Source organism: Mauremys reevesii, linkage group 1 (genome assembly GCF_016161935.1).
Source record: "Mauremys reevesii isolate NIE-2019 linkage group 1, ASM1616193v1, whole genome shotgun sequence".
Lineage (NCBI taxonomy): Eukaryota > Metazoa > Chordata > Testudines > Geoemydidae > Mauremys > Mauremys reevesii.
In genome coordinates this window covers 342,395,743-342,411,983 of record NC_052623.1, presented here as the reverse complement: position 1 = coordinate 342,411,983, position 16,241 = coordinate 342,395,743, and the positions used below count along the sequence as shown (strand labels likewise).

Here is a 16,241-nt window from a genome sequence, read left to right as displayed (position 1 = left end):
AAGCCCAGATAGCTGTTTCCTAACCAATGTATGGCTGCAGTTCTGGCACATCTATCCCATTAACCTGTACTGGGACAAATGTCTTAGCCAGGCCTCTTTGCCAAGCCCTGGTGTCCGCTGTCATTGGCTACCAACAATTGCAGTCCATGAAGGGGTAGTCGCTGTGGAAATGACCATACTATTCACAAACAAAAGAGCTTCCCATAGAGGTACTGCACTCAGCCCCTTGCTCATCTAAGGAAAGATAGATGCCCAAGGAGGGCCCTCATTTGGGATTAGGCTTTTCCTTGGCCTTATAGTCCATGTGAGGCCAGATCTCTAGGATCTTGCCACAGCTGCTTATTTTCCATGGATTTGGGCAAGATAAATGGTATTTCGGAGGCTTCAACATGTGTAAAGGGTCTGGGCCACTGCTCAAGATCTCCCAGCGACAGAAGGCTTGGGTTTTGGCTGTGATGTCAAAGATGTCTAAAATGGCCCATGCATGCTCAGGAATGGCCACAGCATCGAGGCCACAATATTGGGCTTTTGCTGGCTTCCTCACACAGGATGCCAACAAACAGTGCTGTAATTAGGCATTTTAGTACCCAGGACCCCACCCCTACTAGAGCCTGAGCAGGATTATTTTTTAATCCCACCCCATGAAACAGGATTGAGATTAAAAGAATAGTCCTCAAACACTGCAAACAACATGAACGCCCCAGACAGCAGCCACCACTCTCCAGCTGCCTAGCTCTGAAGGCAGCACCACCTCCAGAAGCAGCGCAGAAGTAAGTGCCACCCTGACTTGTGCATTGTCTTCATAGCTGGACGGATGGAGAGTGATGACAACTTGCTGGCTTCCCAGCACTGAAGGTAGAGCCACCACCAGCAGCACCGTGGAAGTAAGGGTGCAATGGTATGGTATTGCTGCACTTACTTCTGCACTACTGCTGGCGGCGGAGCTACATTCAGAGCTGGGTGCTGGGATATCGATGGCCACTGGTTGGTCACCTGGTTCTGAAGGCAGCACTGCCACCAGCAGCAGCACAGAAGTAAGGATGGCTTGGCATGACAGAGCTGGGTGCCCAGATAGTTGCTCTGAAGGCAGCGCGGCCACCAGCAGAAGCGTGGAGGTAAGGGTGGCATGGTATGGTGTCCATCTCTCAAAGCAGCTCCACCACAAGTAGCGGCACAGAAGAGTGGCATGGTGTTGTATTGCCACTCTGACTTCTGCACTGCTGCTGGTGGTGGCACTTCCTTCAGAGATGAGTGGCCAGAGAGCAGCAGCTGCTGGCTGGGATGTTCATGTTACTTGCCTCACAGGAGAACCATTTTTTTAATTCTGCTCCCATCCCGCCCCACAATGCCTACCCACTCACACCTTCTCCCGCATTGGTTGTTGAAATTTTATCCTGCTCCTGCTATTATGGCAGTGGGTCCTGCTGGATCCCCTTGGATCCCCATCCCACTGCAAGGCTTTAGCCCCTACAATATTTTTTGTCATTTTTCTGCCCCCTCCCCCTGCATCTGCACTCTGGGCTGCTTCCGCGCTCTCCTGCCCTGGTTACAGCCCTGCCAACAAAATAGCCCAGTGCTTGGGTGACCATTGTCCTGCCATGGCAACCTGGTCAAGGTAATGACGATGGCTTCTGGGTCATCTTCACTCCTCTTTTTTGTGAGTTTTATCAGAATGCTTGGAGCTGAGTGCTGTTTGAAGTTCTTGCTGCAGGATTTATGTTTGACCCCTGATGTTATTAGAGGATGTTGCGGGGCAAGTACACCCAACTCTTGTGCAGGGCAAGGGTGTTGCAGCCTCACGACTAAGTTCACTTGACTGTCCTTAACCTCAGGGCTGTCTGGCCTTATGGCCAGAACTAATATGAGTGCTCTCTCCCTCAGGTCTGTGGGTCCCAATGGCCAGAGTCAATAAAGAGGCCCTCGCCCTCAGGGCTCTGTGGCCCAATGGCCAGAGTCAATATGGCTGCCCTCTCACTCAGGGCTTTCTGGCCTGATGGCCAGAATAATATGGCTGCCCTGTCCCTCAGAGCTGTGTGGCATAATTGCCACAGTCAGTCAATAAAGGTGTGGTTTAATGGCTGTAGAGGGATGGGCCACCACCCAGGGGGCTGTTGGCTCAGGGACCTGGACCATCCCTACTCCACCAGGTCCCAGCCCAGGACCCTGTCAGTAACAAGTAAACTCATCACTGGTTATTGGGGATCCTTCTGAAACATGCTGACTTAGCTTTCGGTTCTATAATCGAATCAATATACAGTCCCCCTGGACTACTTCCTACCCTGTCTCTCGATGCCATGGACTGGGCATTTCTAGGGTCTCCGGGCTCCTGGACCAGTGCAGCTCTCAGTGGCTTTGACCTCCCTTGGGCCTCTTCAGGTATCCGGGTATGTGCCTGGGTCTCGACAGGTCTGGCTTCTTCAATATGGAGCTTCAGCAGCTCCTGGGCTGGAGCCCAACGATGTGTGTCCTTCCCCTCGGCGGTCAGACTTGACTGAGCTAATTCACTTCAATAATTTTACCATTTCTATCCTTTTCCTCTTTTTTAGGCCTCACAGATGGTCTGGAATGTTGCCTGCTTTCTATGCCAAATTGTGATGGGGCAGTGCCACCCAGCAGCTACCTCACTAGGTATCAATCTCCCCTGTCTCTGGCCTTCCTCACTAGCAATCAGTCTAATGCTGTGGTGGTCCACTTTTTGGTAGGTAGCGACTTGACCCCTGGGTCCACTTTACCAGTTGAAGTTCACCCCCTTCTGGGTTGACAGAGTCCTATACAATTTATATAATCCAACATCTCCACAAAAGAAAATGTCTTCAACTCACATGTTGCCTGTGAGTGACACACCCTTGACTCAGGCCTTACAACATCTATCCTCTCCTCCTTTCCAAGGAAGAGAAAAGGGGTTTATCCACTCAGCATAGGGCCAAGTGCCTCATCAGTGATCCTCCGGAAATTAGAGAAATTGTTTTTATACAGTCGATTGTGTGTGTCCCCACACAAAATGCTCTAAGCGCATTAAGTCAGCGAACTGCGTCCACAGTACCGAGGCTAGTGTCGACTTCCAGAGCGTTGCACCGTGGGTAGCTGTGAGTAGCTATCCCACAGTTCCCATAGTCTCTGCTGCCCATTGGCATTCTGGGTTGAGATCCCAATGCCTGATGGGTCTGTGAAAGCAGCGTCAGACAATCATTTCGCGCCTTTTTTCCTGGGTTACCTGAGGAGACGCCATACCACGGCAAGCATGGAGCCCGCTCAGCTCACCGTCACTGTATGTCTCCTGGGTGCTGGCAGACGTGGGACTGCATTGCTACACAGCAGCAGCTCATTGCCTTTTGGCAGCAGATAGTGCAGGTCATTCCCATCTTCTGCCGAGCACCCAGGAGCTGACGATGGCTAGCAGTCGAACTGCACCATCTGCTGCCACCCAAAAGATGTAAAATATAGATGGAGTGGATCAAAAATTTGTTTTGTATTCATTGTCAGTCGCCCCACCTCCGTCAGAGCAGACAATTGTTTTGCGCCTTTTTTCAGCCCAGACGCCATAGCTCTGGGATCATGGAGCCCGCTCAGATCACCGCGGCAATTATGAGCAATTTAAACACCATGTGCATTATCCTGGAGTATATGCAGAACCAGAACCTGCCAAAGCAAAACCAGGTGAGGAGGCGACGGCAGTGCGGTGACAAGAGTGAGGAGGACATAGACATGGACGTAGACTTCTCGCAAAGTATGGGCCTCGGCAATGTGCACATCATGGTGTTAATGGGGCAGGTTCATGCTGTGGAATGCTGCTTCTGGGTCTGGGAAACAAGCACAGACTGGTGGGACCGCATAGTGTTGCAGGTCTTGGACGATTCCCAGTGGCTGCGAAACTTTTGCATGCATAAGGGCACTTTCATGGAACTTTGTGACTTGCTTTCCCCTGCCCTGAAGCGCCAGAATACCAAGATGAGAGCAGCCCTCACAGTTGAGAAGCGAGTGGCTTCCCTGTGGAAGCTTGCAATGTCAGACAGCTACCGGTCAGTCGGGCATCAATCTGGAGTGGGCAAATCTACTGTGGGGGCTGCTGTGATCCAAGTAGCCCACCAATAAAAGATCTGCTGATATCAAGGGTAGTGACTCTGGGAAATGTGCAGGTCATAGTCGATGGCTTTGCTGCAATGGGATTCCCTAGCTGTGGTGGGGCAATAGACGGAACCCATATCCCTGTCTTAGCACCGGAGCACCAAGCCAGCAAGTACATAAACCGAAAGGGGTACTTTTCAATGCTGCTGCAAGCACTGGTGGATCACAAGGGACATTTCACCAACATCAACATGGGATGGCTGGGAAAGGTACATGACACTCGTGTCTTCAGGAACTCTGGGCTGTTTCAAAAGCTGCAGGAAGGGACTTTCTTCCCAGACCAGAAAATAACTGTTGGGGATGTTGAAATGCCTAGTTATCCTTGGGGACCCAGCCTACCCCTTAATGCCATGGCTCATGAAGCCATACACAGGCAGCCTGGACAGTTGTCAAGAGCTGTTCAACTACAGGCTGAGCAAGTGCAGAATGGTGGTAGAATGTGCATTTGGATGTTTAAAAGCACACTGGTGCAGTTTACTGACCCGGATAGACCTCAGCAAAACCAATATTCCCATTGTTATTACTGCTTGCTGTGTGCTCCACAATATCTGTGAGAGTAAGGGGGAGACGATTATGGCGGGGTGGGAGTTTGAGGCAAATTGCCTGGCCGCTGATTACGCACAGCCAGACACCAGGGTGGTTAGAAGAGCACAGCAGGAGGTGCTGTGCATCAGAGAAGCTTTGAAAACCAGTTTCATGACTGGCCAGGCTACGGTGTGAAAGTTCTGTTTGTTTCTCCTTGATGACCCCTCCACCCCCTTGGTTCACTCTACTTCCCTGTAAGCTAAACACCCTCTCCTCCCCCTTTCGATCACTGCTTGCAGAGGCAATAAAGTCATTGTTACTTCACATTCATGCATTCTTCATTAATTCATTACACAAATAGGGGGACAACTGCAAAGGTAGCCTGGGAGGGGTGGGGGCGGAGGGAAGCACTGGGTGGGATGTGGGAGGAGGGAAGGACAAGGCCATACCGCACTTTAAAACTTAAAAACTTTAAAACTTATTGAAGGCCAAAGTTTTTGCCTTCTGTTGCTTGGGCAATCCTCTGGGGTGGAGTGGCTGGGTGGCCGGAGGCCCCCCCACCGTGTTCTTGGGCATCTGGGTGAGGAGGCTATGGAACTTGGGGAGGAGGGCAGTTGGTTACACGGGGGCTGTAGTGGCGGTCTGTGCTCCTGTTGCCTTTCCTGCAGCTCAACCATACGCTGGAGCATATGAGTTTGATGCTCCAGCAGTCGGACCATCGACTCTTGCCTTCTGTCAGCAATCTGATGCCACCTATCCTCTTCAGCCCACCACGTCTCCTCGCATTCCTGTTGTGCTTTCCTGCACTCTGACATCATCTGCCTCCATGCATTCTGGTGTGCTCTGTCAGTGTGGGAGGACAGCAGTAGCTCTCAGAACATCTCATCCCAAGTGCATTTTTTTCACCTTCTAATCTTCGCCAGCCTCTGCGAAGAAGAAACATTTGCAGCCGGTGGGGGGAAAGGGAGATTGGTAGTGAAAAAGACATATTTTAGAGAACAATAGGATCACTCTTTCCCGTTAAACCTTGCTGTTCACATTACACAGCACATGTGCTTTCATTACAAGGTCGCATTTTGCCTCTTATATTGAGGGCCTGCCGGTGTGGTGTGAAAGGGGCTGCAGTTTGCGGGTTAGCGTACAGCACAAACCCAAGTAACCCCCCCCACACACACACACGCAATTCTCTGGGATGATTACTTCACCCCTTCCCCCAGCCGCAGCCAAACAGCTGAGCAGGAACGGGCACCTCTAAATGTCCCCTTAATAAAAGCACCCTATTTCAACCAGGTGACCATGAATGATAGCACTCTACTGAGGATAACACAGAGACATAAGGAACGGATGTTGTCTGAATGCCAGCAAACACCGGGAACATACGCTGCCATGCTTTGTTATGCAATGATTCCAGACTACGTGCTACTGGCCTGGTGTGGTAATGGAGGACGAAATAAGGCTGCCCTCCCCAGAAACCTTTTGCAAAGGCTTTGGGAGTACATCCAGAAGAGCTTTCTGCAGATGTCTCTGGAGGATTTCTGCTCCATCCCCATACACGTTAACAGACTTTTCCCGTAGCTGTACTGCCGTGAATGCCAGGGCAGATTAATCATTAAACACGCTTGCTTTTAAACCACGTGTAATATTTACAAAGGTACACTCACCAGAGGTCCCTTCTCCGCCTTGGGTGGGTTCGGTGGGTACTGGCTCTAGGTCCAGGGTGAAAAACATATCTTGGCTGTTGGGGAAACCGGTTTCTCCGCTTCCTTGCTGTGAGCTATCTTCAGTCTCTTCATCATCTTCCTTGTCCCCAAAACCTGCTTCCATGTTGCGTGATTCTCCATTGATGGAGTCAAAGCACAGGGTTGGGGTAGTGGTGGCTGCACCCCCTAGCATGGCATGCAGCTCAGCGTAGAAGCAGCATGTCTGTGGCTCTGCCCCGGACCTTCTGGTTTGCCTCTCTGGTTTTGTGGTAGGCTTGCCTTAGCTCCTTGATTTTCACGCGGCACTGCTGTGCATCCCTGTTATGGCCTCTGTCCTTCATGCCCTTTGAGACTTTTTCTAATGTTTTGGCATTTCGTTTACTGCAACGGAGTTCAGCTAGCATGGATTAGTCTCCCCATATGGCGAGCAGATCCTGTACCTCCCGTTCCGTCCATGCTGGAGCTCTTTTGCGATCGTGGGACTCCATCATGGTTACCTGTGCTGATGAGCTCTGCCTGGTCACCTGTGCGTTCCACGCTGGGCAAACAGGAAATGAAATTCAAAAGTTCACAGGCCTTTTCCTGTCTACCTGGCCAGTGCATCTGAGTTGAGAGCGCTGTCCAGATCGGTCACAACGGACCACTCTGGGATAGCTCCCGGAGGCCAATACAGTCGAATTGCGTCCAATTCAACCCAGCAAGGCTGATTTCAGTGCTAATCCCTTCATCGGAGGTGGAGTAAAGAAATTGATTTAAAGAGCCCTTTAAGTTGAAAAAAAGGGCTTTGTCATGTTGACGGGTCCAGGCTTAAATCAACGTAACGCTGCTAAATTCAACCTAAAATCGTAGTGTAGACAAGGGCCTAGTCTTAGGGAAGGACTAGCCTCTTCTGTCAGGCGGGGGTAGCTGCTATTAGCAGAACCTTTCTTGCAGCCAGGACTCCTGTTGCACCCGTATTCAGGAGCTGCTAAGATAAGTCTCTCATTCTCTGCTGTCTCTCTCCCTTCTGAGCTGTCTGGCTCCCTTTTAAACTCTTTGTAAACAGAGGGCCTGGTGGGCCATTTGGTCTAGTGGTTGCAGTACTTGGCTTCCTGCCTCCTGATTCTGTGGTTGAAATGCCTCAGTCTTAAGGGACCTGGGCCCTCCGACTCCACCAGGTCCCAACCCAGGGCCCTGTGTAAATTAACCCCGGAGTATGGGACCTCCCAAGAGGGAGTTTATATTTGCTGCCCTGGGCTACTTCCTACTGTTGCTTCTTCAGTTTGGGACATGGCCCCTATAATCCAAGTGCCTGTGGTGGCTTGTCTCTAGAAATGCTTCCTTGTAGACCCTGGGCGGCATCCTGCTGAGGTCCTGGGTTCCTCCAGGTGGATGAGCTGTAAGTTTGGCGGGGTCAGAATCCCCACAAGGTCTCTGTGCTTCTGTCACCTAGATTCCTCTAAGGCCAGGTGCTCCTAGGCTTCTTTCTCCATCTCCTTTGATCTGGAAAACAGTGCTGGGTTCCTGATGGCTGCCTTGGCTGGCAAGCTAGTGATCTTTCCGTCAGGTGGGGAGGCAGCTAGCTCCTGTCTCTTCACCAGTCAGCCCCAAACTGAGTCAGGTTTTCTCCTTTTCTCCCCCTACGCGCCTGGCATTAGCTCCAGGTATAATTGGGCAGGGCTCTCGGGCCCAAAGGCTCTCCTTAACGCCTTCTGTGCTGGTGGGTGATCTCTTTACTTCACCACTCCTCCTCCAGCTGGAGCAGGTTCTGGAGTTGCAAAGGGGAGACATCACAGCGGCACTGCTATCTAACCCCTCCTGGTCCGGTGTGGGGTTTATACATCCCATCACGGGCATCCTAAGAGGCACAGCCCCTGCAGTGCCTCAGGCAGCTGGGAAAAGGAATGGATGGTGTGAAGCTGGTGCATTACCTTGGCCATGATGTCCTCCTGCTGCAAGAGAATAAGAACCTGTCAGAGACTTTAGTGCTTCTAGGACTTGCTCCTCCCTCTTAATGATTTTAAAATAATAAAATATAAATAAAATAGAATATTTGAGCTATTATACAACAGAACCCTGTTTATCAAATCTAATTGGGACTGGGGCCAGATCAGATAATCAAAAATTTGGATAATCCGGAGAATGGGAAAGTGCGAGGCTACTTATGAGGAGAGGCTGAGGGAACTGGGATTGTTTAGTCTGCAGAAGAGAAGAATGAGGGGGGATTTGATAGCTGCTTTCAACTACCTGAAAGGGGGTTCCAAAGAGGATGGATCTAGACTGTTCTCAGTGGTAGAAGATGACAGAACAAGGAGTGATGGTCTCAAGTTGCAGAGGGGGAGGTTTAGGTTGGATATTAGGAAAAACTTTTTCACTAGTAGGGTGGTGAAGAACTGGAATGGGTTACCTAGGGAGGTGGTGGAATCTCCTTCCTTAGATGTTTTTAAGGTCAGGCTTGACAAAGCCCTGGCTGGGATGATTTAGTTGGGTTTGGTCCTGCTTTGAGCAGGGGGTTGTACTAGATGACCTCCTGACGTCCCTTCCAACCCTGAGATTCTATGATTCTATGATACATCACCATCTAGTGGCCACAAGAGAAATTGCCTGCGTCTGGACCTGTGTGCGCTGGCTGTCCCGTTAATATGGAGACACTGACAATGGAGGGTTGGATAAATGGTGTTTTACTGCATTATGTCATAGTTTGCCATGATTCAACATGATAGGACACCTCCTATAATACACTTCTATTAGTAAAAAGAACAGGAGTACTTGTGGCACCTTAGTGACTAACAAATTTATTTGAGCATAAGCTTTCATGGGCTACAGCCCACTTCATCAGCCGCATAGAATGGAACATATAGTGAGGAGATATATATACATACAGAGAACATGAAAAGGTGTGAGTTGCCCAACCAGCTCTAAGAGGCTAATTAAGATGAACTGTTGTCAGCAGGAGAAAAAAAAAACGTTTGTAGTGATAATCAAGATAGCTATTGATACTTCTATTGTCACTTCTATTAGTGACACTCTCAAACAGATCTTCACAGCTCCCCAACCTCCACCCACCATGAAGTAGATAGACTCATAGACTTTAAGGTCAGAAGGGAACATTATGATCATCTAGTCTGATCTCCTGCACAATGCAGGCCACAGAATCTCACCCACCCACTCCTGTAACAAACCCCTAACCTATGTCTGAGTTACTGAAGTCCTTAAATCATGGTTTAAAGACCTCAAGCTGCAGACAATCCTCCAGCAAGTGACCCGTGCCCCACGCTGCAGAGGAAGGCGAAAAACCTCCAGGGTCTCTGCCAATCTTCCCTGGAGGAAAATTCCTTCCTGACCCCAAATATGGTGATCAGTTAAACCCTGAGCATGTGGGCAAGACTCACCAACCAGCACCCAGGAAAGAATTCTCTGTAGTAACTCAGAGCCCACCCCATCTAACATCCCATCGGGCATATTTACCTGCTAATAATCAAAGATAAATTAATTGCCAAAATTAAGCTATAAGAGGATTGTTTTCCCTAATTGACAGAGGGAGAAACTAAGGCTGAGAAAGGTGAAGGGACCTTTCTTATATCACAAAGCTACTCAGTGGCAGAATTGGGAATAGGACCCGGGAGTCCTCACTTTCAAACTAATCAGTCTTGAATTTCATATATGGAATGATCATAAAAATTATCCCAAATGAGCTACAGACCAACAGTGGTTCATAGTAATTATTCAGCAAGTAGTTTAGAACTAGAACATTAGGGAGAACCATGAACTGCTCAGAGACAATTAATGGAGAGAAGCATCAAAATTAATCAAGCATATGACTGTTGTTTTCTTTTAAGACCAAGCAAATAAACCATAACCAAAGTTCTGATTCTCTTCTCTGTCACTAGACCCCTAGCTCAGTCAATCAGCACTGAGACTCTGAGGGGCAGGTGGCTGATGATCCAAAGGATAGCTCAGGTCACCAGTGGGGATCATGGTCGGTCAGAGCACTCTTCCAGTCCCATCTCTTTCTGAGGGCCTCCCACAATGAGGGCTGCGGAGCAACCCCCTCCTCGCCAGTGGAGGGAGGGAAGCAGTGAAAAGGGAAACTGAAAAAGACAAACCCCAGTGATTCTAAGGGACAAAGGCCTAGGTGGAGGAAAAAAACTCTGCCACCTTAGTCTACTGTTTTACATGCCTAGAATTTGGCCGGCACTAGATGGGGTCAGGCTGAATAGGTACCAAACCTCTCTGAAGCTCTTACCTTCTCAACAGAAATGTCTGTTTTCCAGCAAAATCAGTAGTGGGAAAGGAGAAAACTCCGAAGAGGCTCCTCCTCACGCTCACATACGTGAACCCGAATTCTTTCTCAGTCTCTAAGGAGAGACCTTGAGAAGACTCGCTGCAACAAAGCCACAGGTATCTCTGAGATTGCCCTGGCCCTGCAGCCTGTCCCACCTGGACGTTGTCAGGGTCTCTCTGTGAGGTCATTGCCTCTCAACCTCCTTTGACCAATAAGCTGAGGTCCTGCAAAATACCCTTGTGATGTCACTGCCACACCCTTCGCTGCCCTGCAGAGCTAATGTCCTGACCTTAGACAGCCCCTTTGGATGTTTGAGCTGCTCCCCTTGTATTACCCCACTCACTCAGTGTTAATTTTGGGCATCAAGCAGGCTTCACATGAAAACATCAGAGGCTGCTGAATGTGCTACACTCAGTTTTTCGTTGATTTGTAGACTTCTAGGCCAGAAGAGATCGTTAGATCATTTAATCTGATCCCTCTGCATAACACAGGCCTCCTGTACAGAACAGTAGCTAGTTTTTGAGCAAAGTACATGCCAGTAAAGCATTTAGTCTTCCTTAGAAAACATCAGGAGATGAAGAAACCACCACTTCCCTTGGCAGTTTGGAGGAAACTGATGCAGTGAGGGGAAAGGAGCTGACCTCAAGGTCATACTTGTGATTTTGTATCATAATACATATGCACAATGGAACTGCACTAAGGTTGTACAAGCAACCTTAATTCTGATATTTCCTAACATTAAAAGTCCAGATCTACACCTAGTTCTTTGTACATATATAACTACTTTGGTTAGGGCTGCATTTATTTATTTATTTATTTATTTTTACCTAATAGTTATCACAACAAAACTTCTAGTGTGGACAGAGTTACATCTTTATAAAAGTGCCTTATGCCAACATAACTTATTTGTTTTTGCCAAAATATTTTTTGGAGCTTCTTGATCAAAAAATACATTTTGGGGGATAAACATTTCATTTGATTTTTTCAAATGAAATATTCTTTTTTTCAAGCTTTTGAAAATAATCTCCTGGCATTTCTTTCCCTCCCCCTGAGTAGTCCGAGACTGATGGATATTTCCAAGGCGCTGGTTTGAACGGATGGGTTCTGTGGTGAGTATTTTAAACACAAACTCTCTCAGTTGCTCCTTCTGATCTTTTTCTATTGTAACTCAAACACATTTAGAAGTCCCAACCTCAGCTGATACTTTTTCTTTTATTTTTATGATCCAGTTCTAAAGAATTCTTGAACTATAAACTTGAAATTGCTTCCAATAAAATATAATTGGAGCTGCATTTTAGTTAGTGACAGTCAGATGCTGAAAAAAACATGGGAACAATTATAAAAGTTTCTTAGCACATTAAGTGCATGAAAATTTTTCCACAGAAGATTTTTATTTCTGCTGAGATCTTTCTGGTAAAATTTACTCCCCTCTCACCCTTCAGGTCCTTTTCAAATACATCATTAGTTAGATACACGTTTTTAAAAAATATTTTGATACTAAGTATGTGCAGCAGACTGGGCAAGAAATATATATAAGTGCAGTAGTTACGAGAACACCATATTTAGAATTTGTATGGATTTTAAGTAGCAGATACTGCTACTCCAGGCACTTAAAAAAAGCAGTATAAATCAGGAATAATATCATTGAAGTCAATGAATTGACAACAGTGTCAAGCCAGTGCAAGTCAGAAGAGAATCAGGTTGCTTACATTTACAGAACTCTTGGATCCTGTGTTCTTGAGTTCCTTGAGTAAAAATTAGAAATTTGTGGGTGATGAAGTATTCCGGATTTTGAATATTTCTGTGGAGAATTCATATGATTTGGTTTGAGTGCCTGCTCAGTCCACTAAAACGCTGCCAGAAATACAGACATATATTCTGCACGATCTAGTTATCTAAGCTGAAAATAGTGCGGGTAAATATGTTTACTTTCAGGAGCAGCAACAAGCTGAGTGAAATTGTTGTCTTGTTTCATGTTAATGTTGCTGAGTTGGTGACACTCCTGTTCCATGGCTTAAGAGGTCATGAGTTTTGATTCACAGGGGGCCAGTTCAACTTTTTTCTTTGGTTTTGTATGAGCTTGCTCCCCAAGCATAGCTTTCGAAACAGGCGCTCCAAAAGCAAACCTCAGCTGAAACACTAGGGAATGCTACACTATAATAGGAATCATGCTTTAAGTATGACCTTAAACTGAGACCTCTTCTACATGGCTCTAGTGACTGTCCAGGTGGAATTAAAAGTCACTTTTTTAAAGTGATAACTTCAAAGTGTTGTCCATTTTCCCATCTCTCAATGAAAACATTTATAATGTTCAGGTGTCTGAAGCACATAATAGCTGCTGTATTTATCTACATAGTCACGTCACTATCAGCTTTTAAATTAAATATTTTGTTTTATTTTTCTAATATTGGGCCTCACCCTAAAAATGCTCAGTCTATGGAATACCCCTTCATTTGTGCCCATTCGGATTTTGTAACAGATCAGCGGATACAATTAATATAAGGAAATAACTTTTTAAAAAATTACATCCTTTACAATATTTCTCACAGGAGGGGAGAGAAAGTTTTTCAAATGGCTTGGATGGAAACCATTTGTGTCTACTGAGGTCAAAAGCCACACCTTAAACTTAACCTGGAAATTAGCTGGTACTCAGTGCCGTGGATGGAATTTACTCTCTACATGAAATAACTCTTGTGAAACTGCACTGGCAGCAATTTATGAATGGTTTGAAGGCCCAGTCCTATGCTGAGTGCTTTGCAATAATCCAGCTTCAAGGTGATGAAGGCAGGGATAACTTTTGTAAACTCTGCATCCAAACCAAGGATTCAGTCTCTTGCTAAATGATAGGAAGTACTCTTTGCAACTGTTGCTGCTTGGCTATAGCAAAGCAGTTTGGGGAGTTGGCAAGATGAATGAGAGAAAATTCTAAGATATCTGTACCCCTCAGGATTCTTCCTTTCTTATTAATTGATAATTTACATATATCTCGTATGTCTCTTTAGGAGGTTCAGAGTTGGCTAGGATGTGTGTGTTTTGCAGTTTTGTCAGAACTAGGAGAAAAAACTTTTTTATTTAGAGAAAACAGAAAATGCAGGAATGAGTGTGTTACCTTGGGCTCACATCATCTTGAATGAACTTTAACAACCATGGCTGAAAAATACCACAAATATTCAGTAACAATGCAGATAAATCAGAACCATTTGTTCTCTGGGAACCGAAGTTCCAGGACTCCAGCATTCAGAGGGGGCATTATAAAAGGCAGAATGGCTAGTAAAAAGAAAAAGGAAGCCTGTACTACATTTTGAACCGGCAGTAGCGTGTCTGGCATTTCTTGAAGGAAGTAACCACCTAAACAATAACATTCTCTATTGCACCACAGACAGTAATTTAAAAAAAAATCTGTAAAGCATGGTGCTGATTTGTCAAAAAGGTTTCTAAGGTCCAGGATGAAATTTCTGGTCAGAAAAGGAGACCCCCTTTTCCCCAAAGTAGCATGGTGGCTATAGGGCACTCACCTGGCATGTGGAACACTCACATTCAAGTCCCTGCTCTGGGTCTTCTGTAGCCCAAGTGAGTGCCATAACTACTGAACTGCTGGCTATTGTGATCTCCTTCTATGTTTCTTTGAAAGGCCTAGTTGTCATAACGATATGAAATGAAAACAAATCTCAAAACCTCAAAAATGTTCATGACAGAGATTTCTGGTTCTTTTGGCAGCCCCACTCTTAACCATTTTGAGCACATGTGCCAATCAATGAGAGAATCTTGTCTGCTCTACGTCAACATTGAATTGTTTCATTTGGTTGTGGTTTTGTGTTTGTGCGTGTTTTAATGGACTACCCTCTGCACATCCAGTAAAGTATCTGGATGGAATATAACACAGGACAACATTCAGACCTATTTCCAGCTCTCTGATCTTGGCCCAATTACCACTTTGAATTTTAAAAATGTGCCAATTACCCCCCCCCCCCCATCTTTCCTTCTTATCTTTTTTTGGCTACACCCCTAAATTTATTCTCTTTCATGCTCCTTCTTCCATCTCATCCTCCCTTTCTCACCACTCCCAGCATGTCTTTATTTCCCCCTCTCTCCTTTTCTTCAAGTAGGAAAACACCCACTTCATTATTGTAAATGAATGCACTAATTAAGGTGGGGAAGGAGTTCCATTATCACTAAGTAACCAAGCAAATAACAGGAAGAAATACTGTAGGATAAAGGGGAGGGGAAATCATGGGACTCAACTCAAAATCATCCAGTTGTCTTGTCACATGGAAGGAGTAAAGCCCAGACAAGACATTAGGCTTGTTCCTGACCATGAATTTTTTGTAAAGAGCCCAAAGTGAAACACAAGATGTCCCATCTCATCAAACGTAGATCTGGGCTGGCACTAAGCCATGCTGGGGGCTCACTCAGAACTGATTGGGCCCTTCAAGAAGCCCTGCCTCACGATTGGGAAATTCAGCTTTGTGAGTTGGAATGGGAATGAGCGTGATCGGAAGCTGCCCTTAATACACATTTTTGTATTAAATATACATTTGGAGCCAACCCCAGCCTCAGCGGAATGTCAGAGTATAGTTAAAACCCTACATAAAATTCATAGCGCTCCGGTGAAATTCCTTCCTTATTGTGAAGCTTGAGTCCACAGCACTTTATTTAACATTAGCAGGCAGAGATAAAGGTTGGTTTGCACTGGCTCAGCAAAGGAATATTTGAGAGGCATTGCTCTCATTCAGCATTTGGATGGGCTGAGCCTCCCTAATGCATCTGGCTCACTGGCACCTACTGTTTATTTCCAAATGTCTTACAACAAGAGCTTATATAGGGGCAGAAAATCTTTCTTTTCTTTTTTTTTTCTGCAGTAACATGATTATCAGGGCAAACTTTTGTAGCTCAAATCATGCTTTTGTTGGGACTGGAAATGCCCAGTGGGTTTCTCTAATCCCTCTTGAGAGAGACATCCTGGGGCAATCAACACATTTGTACATTCTCTACGTTTTTTTCTCTTTTTTCTGCTGAAGGGAAGAGCTGGTTTGTTGCCAAGACCTGTTTAAATGGGAGCCTATGTAGTTCATTCTAAAAACACTCATTTATCATTCACAAATTAACCTTGTAACAGGATAGCTGCTCTTATTTCCCTTGTCATTTTGCCCTTTGGATAAGAGATTGCAAACACATAGAAATCCAGCCGAAAGAGCTTATGTAATGTGAAGAAGGTAACTCTGAATGGCATCACTATAATTACAAGCAAAGATAAGTAACCATACATCTTCATTTCCCACATACCAGATCTATTAATAATAGAATGAAATGTAATTTGTGCTAAATATTGTGCAGTGCCTCATGCCAGCATCATAATTGCTTTCAATCAGATTGGATCTTCAATTAAAAAAAAAAAGTCAGCCTTGAATACATGGACAGCAGTAATGCAAAATAATTAAAAAATGGTATGTCCCATTTCTTTGGCTCCCAAAGTGACTTTTGACATGAGGCATTTTATAAATAGCATGTATCAGAGGTGTAGCCATGTTAGTCTGTATCCACAAAAACAACGAGGAGTCCGGTGGCACCTTAAAGACTAACAGATTTATTTGGGCATAAGCTTTCAAGGGTAAAAAAAAAAAAAAGCC

General features: G+C 46.0%; 1 long non-coding RNA gene across 3 annotated transcripts in view; it reads left to right on the top strand.

Annotated features, from left to right (window-relative positions):
* Positions 1-16,241, top strand: part of LOC120397051 — a 64,118-nt gene that overhangs the window by 28,562 nt on the left and 19,315 nt on the right. For 2 of the 3 annotated variants that reach the window (XR_005593643.1, XR_005593641.1), the window contains exon 4: positions 11,671-11,723. The exons of the other annotated variant lie outside the window; for it this stretch is intronic. This is a non-coding gene — a long non-coding RNA (uncharacterized LOC120397051). The remainder of the gene's footprint in view (positions 1-11,670; positions 11,724-16,241) is intronic. 3 annotated transcript variants of the gene reach the window in all.